The sequence below is a fragment of the Sorex fumeus genome, unplaced genomic scaffold, assembly GCF_029834395.1.
Source record: "Sorex fumeus unplaced genomic scaffold, SorFum_2.1 ptg000098l, whole genome shotgun sequence".
Classification (NCBI taxonomy): Eukaryota; Metazoa; Chordata; class Mammalia; order Eulipotyphla; family Soricidae; genus Sorex; species Sorex fumeus.
This window is the reverse complement of record NW_026606155.1, coordinates 36034714-36046611: the sequence shown is the minus strand read 5'-3', so window position 1 is coordinate 36046611 and position 11898 is coordinate 36034714.

Sequence of the window (11898 nt, the reverse complement as noted above, 5' to 3'; positions counted from 1 at the left end):
GTCACACCTGGCATTGCACAGGGTTTACTCTGGCTCATGCACTCAGGTATTACTCCTGGCAGTGCTCGGGGAAACATATGGGATGCTGGGAATCGAACCTGAGTTGGCTTCGAGCAAGGCAAACGCCCTACCCGCTGTGCTATTGCTCCAGCCTCACACATAGCTTTTTGATAATAAAATGGTAGGAGGAGTTTGTCCCTTTGCAAACAGGAATATCGGTGTTTCTGATGGAGTTATGCCTAACAAGAAAAATTAGACTTCTTACAGGAAAGGAAAATCATGTCAGCATTTGTAACAATAGTTGATTAAGAGGATTCCTTCTTAACATTTAACTGTTGTATTTAATCCATGAACAATAATTTCTTAGTGCTAAACAGATGTGAATCAAATTTCAACTGCATTATTTTGCTAGTGGTCTTAAAACAGCTTATCTTCATTTTTCATTTATAAAATGTGGTTCTATAAACTGGGATTATAAAGACGAAATGAAATAAAGCTGTACTTAACATGAAGCACATGCTATTCCCCATCATTTATTTTCAATAAATGAAAAATGAAAATAATTTATCCTAAAAGACAAATGCTGAGTGTCTACCATCTCTTGTCACTCTTAAACCTCTTAGTCATTTCCATACTTATTTGAATTTATGTTATTAAATAAATTGTCATTGTCCCAGTGGTGAAAAATTTAGTCTATTTTCATTTCATTTATATGGGGTAGCAGGGACGGTCTGGAGCACTTTCCTCTAAAAGTTTATTTTCTTTAATCTTGTCAATGTTTGGGGCCTTATTATATAATGAACATCAATCAATGCTTTGAAAATACACATGGATGGATGCTGAAAGTAGACTATTAGACCGAACATGATTGCCATTCAATGCCTCTTTTGCAAACCACAGCACCCAAAAGGAGAGAGAACAAAAGGGAATGCCCTGCCACAAAGGCAGGGTGGGATGAGGGGATGGGGGGTGGGAGGGGTACTGGGATAAGTGGTGGTGGAAAATGGGCACTGGTGGAGGGATGGGTACTCGATCATTGTATAACTGAAACCCAAGCACAAAAATTTGTAAGCCTACAACTGTACCTCAAGGTGTTTCAATAATAATAATAATAATAATAATAATAATAATAAAATGGCCTTGAAGGTAGGAGGAAAGGGAGAGCTTTACAGTATTGCTCACACCTAAATACAAAGTAGGTGATACTGCTTCCCTGTAGGGAACTGGAATGATCCAGAGGGGTTGCCTGAATCCAGAGTGGTTGCATGATCTATGGTAGTAGCCTCAGGTACAATTGGAGGACTACTTTCTGTTCATTCACTTAAAATAGATTTCCAAGGAGATTTTGAATAATTTAATATTTCTGAGAAGGGTGGGGGAGCAAGTAACTTTGGAAATCTATGCTCTGTGTAGTGAGTACCAGAACCATTGCCCATATCTAGAATGAACTCTGTGACTTACTCATTTTTTTGTCATACTGAAGTGATTATTATCATTTATCCAACTAAAAATTACATGGGGAAAAAGGATGCTATGAACTGAGGGATAACCTTAGGTCAAGTCCTTGGAGTTTGGGACATGATAAAGCAAGTCTTTCTACTTGGTCTAGATAACTGTTTACTATGCTGGGGCCAGAGAGATAGTACAGGGTTTAATAGTGCTTGCTTTGGGTCTGTGAGGTAGTGCAGTGAGTAGGGTGCTTACCTTGCATGAGGTTCACCCAGGTTTGATCCCTGGAACTCAATATGGCTCTTAAATCCACCAGGAGGCCCCTAGGAGCCCTCCAGAGGACAGAGACAGGAATAAGCCCTGAGAACTTCCAGGTGTGACCCAGCACCACCACCACCACTCCCCCATCCCCTAATAGTGCTTGCCTTATATGCAACTGACCCCCGTTCAATTTCTAGTATCCCATATGACTCCCTGAGCACTGACAGAAGTGATTCCTTGACACAGAGCCAGGAGTAAGCCCTAAGCACAGTCAGCTATGACTAAAAATCACTCTGCCCTAGTAAATTATTCAAGAATGAGTCAGAGAAATAACAAACAAGTTTATTAATGAAGGCATCAAGAGAGTGTTTCTAAGTAAAACAAAGGGTTTAATAAAGCAAGAATACACATGAGACAGAGTACAGGCATATTTTAGAGTATTATTATTTCTGTTGTTTGTCGATTGCCTCAAGCAGGCCCCAGTAACGTCTCCTTCATCCTAGCCCTAAGATTTTTTTTTAAAAAGTGCCATATTCAAGGCTCTTTCAGGGTTAGGAGAATGAGACCCATTATTGTTACTGGTATTTGGCATATTGGGTATGCCACGGAGAGTTTGCCAGACTCTGCCGTGTGGGCAGGTTACATTCGGTAGCCTGCCAGTTTGTCCAAAGTAAGAATGAGATAATAAGATGTCGCGCAGTCGCGAATGCGCTTCCGGGAGCTGGGTTTTATAGTCTCTGGGTCTTGGCCGTTGATGGGATTACATGGCGCCATGTGTTGGCCAGTTGGTGGGTGTGACCCCTGCCTACTGGAATATGGAGGATCTGGGTGGAGGATGCTCAGCCCCGATCTGAGCAGGCTTGGAGATCTCAGCCTCGGGACCCACATGCCTTTGTTCCTCTGCTGCTACCTTCATGCGTGTGGAGAATGGTCTCAGCATGGTGGTGGCTGGTTCTGGAGGTCTAAGAAATTATTATTTCTAAGAAATTTCTAGGTATATGTAGACACACAAATGGGGTAAATTATTAAGGAGTAGGGCTGGAGCGATAGCACAGCGGTAGGGCGTTTGCCTTACAAGCGGCCAACACGGCCGACCCGAGTTCGATTCCTCTGCCCCTCTCGGAGAGCCCGGCAAGCTACTGAGAGTATTCGATATGCCAAACACAGTAACAACAAAGTCTCCAATGGAGACGTTACTGGGCCCGCTCGAGCAAATCGACGATCAACGGGAGGGCCTTTACCTTTACCTTTACCTAGAGATCGCATGGAATATCTCAGAAGAAAAAGAGAGCAGGGCAATAATTCTCCCCAAGATGCCATCAGATTCTAGTCATTTTTGGTTGCTTCTGGGGGTTTCCAAATCAATTATAAATTATCATGGAATGAGTGGTATGATTTAAAATGCATAACATAATTGTATAATTAATATGGCATTGTCTATAGGTCACTAGGTTGTTTCAGTTGATTCTAACTCATCTTAGATCTTACTTTCACATTTGGGGTCTGACATCTCTTAACACAGCAAGTTTGCTTAGCATTCACATACCAGGTTTCTGGGCTTTGTGTGTGAACCTGCAAGAAAAACCCGATCAAAGACAAAAGTTGGTCAAAAATAAAAGGGAGATGATCAATATTAAAATAATACAGGACAGAGAAAAATTATTATTAGTCTTGTGTAAGCATATACATCTCTACTTAAGGGAATAATAGGAAGTTATGGTCGCTGAGCATTTCAGTGTCTGCAGAAGGAAATATTTTCTCATGGAAAGCACTTTTCTGATTTGTTTCCCACCTAGGTGAAGTTCATCACATTATCACTGACGTTTCTCCCATCGCAGGGCTGCTTTTGTAGTTCTGTGATATTTAGAAGGTCGTTGGAGTTGATGTGAAGGATGATCTGTATTATATGGGAGTTCATCAGAGTCATGGTGGTATGGCTGATGATTAAGGGGTACATAGGGAAGAGAAGCAGGAGTCCAGTCAGAAAATTTGGGCTATGATTTCACTGAAAAGTCTTAAATTTCAAGCTAAGGAGTTTATTTTTTATATATGGGCAATGTGCTGTGAATGTAATGATAGAGAACTGATTAAGCTGCTCCCTGTGTAGTAATTCAGTTTATTTCTGCCCTAAGTATTTTCTGATAAGACAGAATGAGACATAGACATTATGAGTTTTCAAGTGAGAACCCACAGAGTAATCAGAAATTAAATTGGGCCTGAAATGTCCAGTGCTATATTTAGCGAAAATGTTTTATTTCTTTTTTCATCATTACCTTAAGTCACTTTTGTCACTTTTGCAGGAGGCATCATCATTAAAAAGTTGGCAATAATAATTTTTAATGCTTACTTTTAGCATTTTTATAGACCTTTCCAACACACCTGCCTTTAAGTAGTAGTGTCTTATTTTTTTAAAATATAGAGATACTAATTAAGAGGATTTATTTGAAGATAAGCGGCCACATTGCTGCTGGCTGGGGGGGCTGGGGGGGGAGGGAAGGCAGAAGGGAGCAACACTCTTTCCCTTCCGGGGAGGCATGATGCCATAGTTTAACACATGGACCATGCACTTTTCTGCCACAAGCTGCCGGGCTCTGGATTAAGTCCTTTTGCCTCTGGAGCCATGGTCGTACCAGAGAGCTGCTCATGGGAGGGAACTTGTGACCTCGGTAGGGCGTCAAGGACGAGCCAGTACCGTCCCCCTTCTCATGAGACTGCAGTTGCCCCGTCACCACCGGCTCATACCTGGTTTTCCAATAAGCTCTGAGGCGGTGGCCACCTTGTATATGGTCCAGGTGCATTTCTGCCAAAAGCCGCTGGGTTTTGAGATTTGTTTCTGAGTCTCTGGGATCATGGCCGTTAATCTGCTAGATCAAGATTAAGCAAAGAGAGGCCATTTGTTGGCGGCGATTTGGGTCTCATTGGGATGGGGAGAAAGGGCCGGTTCCACCCCCATGTGGTGAGGCCCCACGTGTCTCATCACTGCAGGCCCAAACCTGACTGTTCTGTGGCCTTTGGAGTATGGCGGTCACCAGGCCGCCAGGGGAAACAGGCCAAGGCACAAAACCTATTCCCACCTGGAGTGACCCAGCACCAGTAACCTACTGCAGGAACAGGATGCATTTCTGCCAAAAGACTTTGGGTTCCGAGATTTGTTTCTGAGTCTCTGGGATCATGGCTGTTAAGCAGTTTGAACAGGAACCAGAGAGGCCATGCCTCCAATTATATAGCTGAGTCGGAGGTGGTTTGTTGGTGTGTCTCCCACATACCTAACTTTTGTCCATTTACTTTCTTGGTAAACTTTGCCCCAAGTTTTTGGGGTCTGCCCAAAGGCACAGCAGCAATTTTGGGGTATCTGAAAGTCTGACGTTGCCATCAGGCTGCTGATGCACTCGCCTCACAGGTACAGATTGACCTGGTGTGGCACCATACGCACTCAGCTGCAGCTTTTAAATTCAATCCTTCCCACCTCCTCAAAGACCTTTCCCAATTAGATCCTCTCTAATCTATATCTCTCACATGATCCTTGGATCTCTTATCCAGTTTTCTCTTAATAAAATCATGCCTTACTAAAATCATGACTTTATTAAAGCAAATAAAAAAACAAAACCGTTCTGTTGCCTACATCTCTGCTCCCTTCATTACTGCACTGGTAAAATGTGGTTTGTATCTTGCATTTCTTTCACTCCCAATTCTAATTTGCCTCTACCTCCATTTTCTAACGTTTTTTTCTCAAGCTCTGTTCCCACTCATCCTCTTTCCTACAATTTGATGTTATTACTCAGCCTCCCTGGGCTGGAGTGATAGCACAGCAGATAGCGTACTTGACTTGCACGTGGCCGATCTGAGTTTGATTCCTCCACCTCTCTCGGAGAGCCCAGCAAGCTACCTGCCCCCAGCAAAGCCTGGCAAGCTACCCATGATGTATTCAATATGCCAAAAACAGTAACAACAAGTCTCACAATGGAGATGTTACTGGTGCCCACTGTAGCAAATTGAGCAGAGCTGCTCAGCCTCCCTGACCTTTCATTAGAAACTGACGCCCTGCCTGTTTGGTTCCAGATAGTCCCACCGCACTTCACTTTCTTCACTTGTCCCTGTTTGCTTTAAGAGGGTCATTCTCCCTGGGCTCCATCCTTGGTTTTCTCTTCATGCTCTCTAGACCTTCTCTCAAACACAGTTAAATCTATACAAATAATTCTCAGATTGTATCATCAGTCCAACTTCCCTTTTAACTAAACCTGCTCATGGGATCCGTCTATACTACCACCACATCAGATTTGTCAAGTTTAAAATCTCTTTGTTGTTGTTGTTACTTTTCAGATTTCTAGGTCTGAATGTACATTTCCATCCATGAATTCAGGAGTTTTTCAGTTATTTATTTTCTTTCTGACTTTTTTTATCTGAGTATTTCATAACAGATCTCTCTTGGTCTGCTAGATAGCCCATAAATTCCTTAAACTGGCTTAACTCTTTTTCTTTTTTCTTCAATTTTTTTTAATTTTATAAGGTAGTTCACAATGTTTGATTACATTTAATATTCAAATACCAATCCCACCACCATTACACCTTCCCATCACCACATTTTGGATGTTTCCATCCCAAACCCCAGTCCCTGTCCCAAAGCGGAACTGAAATAATTTATTTTGTATTGTTTGTTGTGAAGATGTTATAGAAAAGTATCCTTAGAGGAAAGAGTATTTAGGTTGTCCTATTTTGACAGGGGCCATTTAAGACTTTTTATAAGAGATCACTAACATGTTGTTAAAGATTGTGCCTTGTGTGCTTTTGTGTATATATCTGTAAAAAAACACATATATATATTTTCCTCTTAGATTGGTTGCCTACTACTTTGAACCCCATCAAATGTGGTACAGTACTCTTGGAGTATGGGTAGGGTGTGTCCTATGAAGCATTCTCGGCCACGAGGTCCAGAAATAGGTTCACTTGTGAGGACTTCACTCTTTCATCTTTCATTTTGCTTTTCTGAATAATTTCTATTGACTTGCCTATAAATTTTCTGCTACTTCATTTGGACTGCCATTACAAATCATCTATTGAAGTTCAGTTATTGTATCAGTCAGACATTGATTTCTTTTTTTCTTAGTTGAAATCCTCACATTGTTTACACATCTCTCCTGACATCAGTATTTTTGACCATTATTTTTTACCTCAGTTCGGTAAATTATTGTTTTTTTAGAGTCAGTATGAAAATTTAACTTGTCCTTTTGTTTAGAACACATTCTGTACCTCCCCGCGCTTCTTTTTCCTTGATTCTCTGTTCCTGTGCAGTAGGTAAAACAGCCATTCCTCTTAGTAGAAGTTTCCTAATCAGCCACTTGGTGCTTGTCTGAATGGTCTCTGTTCTTAATGCTAGGAAATTAGCATAAGTACTACTAAGTACAATACTTAGCAGTGTTACTAAATGTCTGTCCCATTGGAGCTCTCAAATGCTGATTAATTTGAGGCCCAGCCAAGAAAGTCAGAGAATTATATAATCAGTGTATCTCCTCTCAAAATTAGAAGCTAGAAAATAGATGTTTTGGTTTATTCACTGTATGATGAACACAAAGAAAAGCTGTGGGGAATGTTTGCGCATGGTTTTAAAATCACCTTTTTGGTCTCCGTGGTCCTAAGAATTGGTGCGTATTGAATTCTGTTATCCAGAGCTACAAAATTTACTTAGTTAGTCCCTCCTTACAGACTGGAGCGATAGCACAGCGGGTAGGGCGTTTGACCCTTGCATGCAGCCAACATGGCCGACCCGAGTTCGATTCCTCCGCCCTCTCGGAGAGCCCGGCAAGCTACCAAGAGTATCTCGCCTGCCTGGCAAAGCCTGGCAAGCTCCTTGTGACGTTTTCGATATGCCAAACACAGTAACAAGTCTCACAATATTGCTGGGCCCGTTCGAGCAAATCAATGAACAATGGGAGGACGGTGACAGTGACAGTCCCTCCCTTGGTGGGAACAATCAAAGTTGGGGCACTAGACTGATGTGTGTGAACTAACTAATCAGGAAAACTGGAGACATGATTTTATCACTATAACACATCTGGGAGAGGTATGGGAAATTCTTATATGCCTGATCAGTTTCCCAGAGGACTAATTATGGAGTCCATCAATCCCACAGCTGCAGACTAATTAGATGGCTGACTTTTTAGTCAGTGGCTGGGAAATTATGCAGTGAACCCCACGTTCAGGAAGAGCTCAGAGCTGTGCAACTGGAATTCTCTGTGCTGAACCCAGAGGCGAGAGATAACAGCAAGTCTAGCTCTACAGTCTGTTTAAAAACTGCCTCTTTGTTTATTGTGGTCCTGGAGGTCTAGCAAATGCAAAGGTCTATTGGCATTAAGTGTGATATGGTAATTGAGCCTTGGGGTACTAGATGCATGTTCCAAACTTTCACTTACCACTGAGAAACTAGAAATTTGAACTCTCCCCTGATTATAGGGTGCTGTGATTGGGAGGAAGGTAAGGTTTAAGTTGTGGGAATCTACACTCTTTTACCAGTGTGTGGAGGTCCCACAACTAGTTTCAAGATTTCTCAGATGGAAACTATCTATTTGTAGCTGTTCCTTTGGTGTATCTATGGGAGGAGGCGAAGTCAGGTACCTGTTACTATGCCATTTTGCTAACATCACTTGAAAGAATGATGCTATATCATATAAAGTAACTCAACACTGTCAAAAGAATGAGCTTTGTTTTTATTTTTCTGTTGTTTTTTTTGGGGGGGGGAGGGTGACACCTGGAGGTGCTCAAGGATTACTTACATCTTTGTGCTTGAAGTTGGGAGAGGTCTCTCCCTTTGGTGCCCAGGGAACCACTGACCCTTGCCCTTTGAGCTCTCAACCTAGTCCCAGGAATGAGCTTTGTTTTAAAACATGCAGACCCATCCTGATTTTGATACCCATCGGTTATCCTAAATTTTGGCAAAAGAGAGAAAAGCACAGTGTTGAGTTAGGGCTGTGGATGTGAAACTAAATGCTGAATGAATTGTACAAGAAGTGTGACCAAATGATAATAATTTTATTACAGCAGGGCACAAGGGGTTTTCAGTAGTAGACTGAGAAAGACATTGTTTCTTCAAGTAAAACTCTCCCAAGGGCATGAAGGCCTTTGAAATATAGAACCCATCAGAGGAGGCCTGAAAACTTTTAAAATGCAGAATTCCAGGTTGGGAGTAGAGGCTCCAGCACAAGAACAAAGGCCATGCTGAGGATATCAAAGAATCAAAGAATCAAATCAAAGATATCAAAGAATCAAAGATATCTGCAGGCAGCTCAAAGATCTTCCCCTTGGCAACACCCAGGCAACAGAGTTTGGGAAACAGTTTGAGGAAATCTTAAAAAAAAAAATCAGAGGCAAAGGGTGTCACAAGCATGATGGAGGCCAGTGAAATTTAATATGTTTAAACACTTTTAATTTATTGACTAACAATCCATACAGTATTGTATAAAACTCCCCTGGCCGCCTGGGTTTGGGGTGAGCCTGGGGCTGCTTGCCCAGCCAGGGCAGCCCAACCCATGGGGCAGACGAAAGGAGGAGATGAGGGCCAAGCCAGTTGGTTGATCAGTTGCCGTTCATTCTATTCTCCCCCCGCGCCTGCCCCTGTCTCTCTAAGGCCCCCATTCTAGTCTCACACTGCTCCTCATTCCCGTCTCCTCCGGTTTCTCCCGCTCATCTCTCCGTGCTCAATCTCCTGGGCTCTTTCTCTCTCCACGTTCCTGCTCCTCTTTCTTCTTCTTCTATATTGTTCTCTCTCTGTTCTCCTTGCTAGTCTCTCCGCATTCCATCTTTCCGCTCCCCCCCCCCACCCCAACTCTCTCCAGCTCTCATTCCAACTCCCCAGAACTCTGGTTGACACTGCATGCAGTCAGGTAGCAAAATCAACATAAGAAAGCCCTTCCTGACTGCTCGGCTCATGGGCTCAAGGGCAGCTCATGGGCAGGCGGAAACATCACCTAGGGGTACTCCAAAGCCCTTCCTGACTGTCCAGGGGCAAAATACGTCTTAAGGTGTTTTTCTCCTTTCCTCAGTCCAATAGCATTATCAACATCTTAATACTAGATATTTTCGTATGGACACAGTATGGGATACATTGAGGCTTGTAGGGCAGGTCTCCTGGGAACATCTTGCCACAGACTCAGACTACAGAGCTCAGGCCAGATTAATCTTTCCTAACCCTAGCAGAGTCGGAATCTAGTTATTACTTTGTGGATCATGATAGCATTTGCCCATGACCAAGCTCTTAACTTATAGTTAAGCATTAGGCACTTTGGCCGGCTCATCTCAATGCCAGGGTAGCACATAGCTTACCACTTGTCCTGGTTCCATCCAGTTCCTCGTCGGGACCCTGCCTTTGGGAGTGCTAGGAAGTAAGGGCAGCTGAGGTTTAGGTTGAGAGAACAGATGCCCAGGAGGAAAATATCACTGAGAGTCACGTTACAAAATCATAGCTTATAATGTCTTCTTGTGTCCATACGAAAAGGATATTTCTCTGAATAAACTATGCAAAAGACTTAGGGAGAAGAGAAAAACAATATTTACAAGTCAACAGAGCACAAAGAAAGAAGTTACAAATAAACACAGAGGAATGGGAGCACTGTGATGGGAGCAACCCAATAAACCTAAACTACCTGAGGCTATGCAGGAAGGACAAATTAATGTTATCCTACACAATACCATCACTAAAGTCACACATATAAGTAAGCAAAATCCACTAAGAACATTAATATAACTTATACAATATTCCAAATTATGTCCTCACCTCCAGCTCACTGAAGACACAACCCAGACACTCTTAATGTGACATATCTTAGGTGTCCAGTAAGCTCTACATTCTCAGCACATTGTCATCCAGTCCACCGACGCGAGGCAGGGAGGAAGGTAGAGGGACGGAGTCATTAACATCTCTGTCCCTCAGACTGGTAGGAAAGTTAGATAGAGTCCATCCCAGTCTCAGGCACGCTGGGGATAAGGGGGGACATCCAGAGGTTCATACCAGGTTCCAAGTACCTTGGAGACAGGTAGGAGATCCAGAGTCTGACAGGGGCTTTCATAAGCCTATCGTTCAAGGGCCCATTGTTCAATCATTTTGGAGTGTCATCAATCATATTGGCCAGAGTTCATAATTTTGAGTCATCATGTGGAGTGTTATTGATGTCAGTGGGCCTCACGGGTGACTTATGTGAAGCGGGGAGGAGAAAGACGGGTCACTTTCTCCCCAACCACCTCTGCCACCCAGGACCCAGGGTTCTTGCCTCGCCTCGCAGAAAGGAATTTCAGGAGTAGACAAGCAGTGACGTAAATAGATTTTATTTGGAGGATTTTTAGGTATGGAGGGAGAGAGAGAGAGTGAGAGAGTAACATACTCAAGAGAGAACAACATGGGCTTCTCCAAGGGCGGAGAGAGCCCACACACACATCCTAGCATTAACATGAAAGCATGAAAGTAAACATCTCAAGAGGGGAGATGCGGGCGACACATGTGCTCCGGCACCACATGCGCTCAGCCACGTGGGCTAGAGCAGCACATGAGCTCAGGAGCATATGCATGTCCTTCCTTTGTTCAAGGTGACCTTTATAGGGTTTCTCCAACCTGCCCCTACATGGGGCTTCTTCCCAGGTAAAGTCCATTGCTAAGGAGGTTACCAGGGAGGATGGGAGTGGTGATGGTCTTTGAAATTCCTTTCCTGGCCTTTTGTTCTTGCAGGAGCTTCTTTGGGTCTGTTGCTGGAGCCAGGTGAGGGACTTATTAAGCCTTAGTTCCTGTTTTCCTATTTTCTGCAGGGCTGTCTTTTGTCATTGCCTCTGGAGGGGGCCTTCCCTGTCTACCTGCCTACATCATTATCAATCAGTTTGGCCAATCAGAGTTCAAGGTGGGAAGAATCAACCCAGCATTAATAACCAGATGTTTCAGGGGGCAGGGTCTATGTCTGATTGTCAGTGGCCTTGTAAGCAGATTACTATCTAACAATATCATACACAAAATAAAGTTTCACAACATGGTGTAACTTTTGTTTGCACAGAATACCAAACCTTTGGCTCATAACAAAAGGGTATTTTGGAATGAACCCACCAGCGGTTTGTTCATATCTTTGCCTAAATTGTCTACATTTGGCGCATTTCCCAATTTGGGGGTCACCCACATTGGTGCCTGAGTTATGTAATCCCTTTCTTTGCCTTTATGGC